At 46.4% G+C, this 1,582-nt stretch overlaps 1 pseudogene across 1 annotated transcript in view; it reads left to right on the top strand.

The window, feature by feature from the left end:
• Positions 1-1,276, top strand: part of LOC307230724 (potassium voltage-gated channel subfamily B member 1-like) — a 17,665-nt pseudogene extending 16,389 nt beyond the window's left edge. Inside the window, exon 4 of the transcript in view lies at positions 1-1,276. This exon is cut by the window's left edge and continues 598 nt beyond it. The product of the transcript in view is annotated as a potassium voltage-gated channel subfamily B member 1-like (transcript).
• The last annotated feature ends 306 nt before the right edge of the window (positions 1,277-1,582 follow it).

Here is a 1,582-nt window from a genome sequence, read left to right as displayed (position 1 = left end):
GGTTTGTGTTGCATAGCAGGGGTCTTGGTGATAGCCCTGCCTATCCCCATTATTGTAAATAACTTCTCTGAATTTTATAAAGGACAAAAGCGACAAGAAAAAGCCATCAAAAGAAGAGAGGCATTGGAGAGGGCTAAGAGAAATGGCAGCATTATCTCTATGAACATGAAAGAGGCATTTTCCCGTAGTGTTGAACTCATGGATGTCATGGTGGAGAAAAATGGAGAGAATATGGGGAAGAAGGTACATGACAACAATGTGCCTTCCAGCCACCAGAAAGAAACCCACAAACAAACAATGTCAGATGGGAGCCCTACCAAGACGCTCGAGCGCAGCATTCAGGAGAGGGCCCGGCCTTCCACCCCTCAGCATCTCAATGCACAAAAACTGGAGAAGATGTACAACAACATGGCCAAGGCCCAGTCTCAACCAGACCTCAACAACAAGGACAAAGGCCCGGTGTCTAAATCAATTCGACAGAGGCAAGTGATTGAGATGGGAACTTTCCCTACTGAAGCCATTTCAAGTGCAATTACAGATATGAAGAGCATATCCAGTATAGACAGCTTCATCAGCTGTGCCACCGACTTTCCAGAGAGTTCCCGCTATTCTCACAGCCCTGTCAGCAATATGCCAATGAGGGTCAGCACAATCCCGGCTTGGAGACCACCGCTGAAAATGAACGCGAGGGACCCCAAAGCAGCACCACACACCAAGTAAGACAAGCCTCTAAGCATGGCCCGTATACTGATAGCCCCAAGGGCCTGCGCTTTAGCAACCCACTCAAAAGCCGCTTCAAAGTCAACTTCAAAGGTGGAGATGGAGGTGAACTTTCCTCTCCCTCTGCGAGGCGAGGGGGTCCAGGTGCGGGGGCTCTGGCCGAAAGCTCATTGATCCCAAGCCCCAAAATTTCTGTCTACACAACTGCCAGCAGCAGAAGCAACAGCCCTGAAACCTACTGCCTGGCATCTTCACATTCCATGATGCATCCATCAATAAGTTCATTGATGCTGACACAGATGAAGAGGAACACCTACATGATGGTTCAGGCACAAACCCTTCCCAAAAACTCCTAGAAAAGGCTAGCCCTAAGTTGGGCTCTCATTCCAGCTACAAGCAAAGGTCTTATCACGCTGAGGGCCGTCAGAAGAAGCTAGGGAACAGCATGCTGCCTTTTGAGGTGCTCCAAGGAGGTGGGAAGGAGAACCATGTATCTCAGGAACTGCAGCCACTTCAGGGAGAGAAAAGTCACCCTAACATCTTAAAAGACAACTAGTATTTCCATGAAAGAGACGGAGGGAACTGGGGAGAACAGCAAATTGAATTGGCAAGCGGCTGGGAGTCCTCAAAAAGGCAAATGTCACTGAATTGTTTGCAAACATGTTCAATGAATAATGTCTGGCGAACATGGGAAAGAGCTTTTCTTTGTTCTCAAACTTTTCATACTATTTGCCTAATGTTAGAAACCTTTTTTTAGATGGGATTATTCACAATTGACTGTCTTGTTATAACAACAGAGATGTGGAGGTCATGATCAGAATACCTGTTATTTCAATATTATTATTGCAGTATATAATTTTTC

The sequence above is a fragment of the Zeus faber genome (assembly GCF_960531495.2).
Source record: "Zeus faber genome assembly, chromosome: 5".
Classification (NCBI taxonomy): domain Eukaryota; kingdom Metazoa; phylum Chordata; class Actinopteri; order Zeiformes; family Zeidae; genus Zeus; species Zeus faber.
Note: the sequence above shows the minus strand (reverse complement) of the source record. Positions and strands in the feature narration are given on the sequence as shown.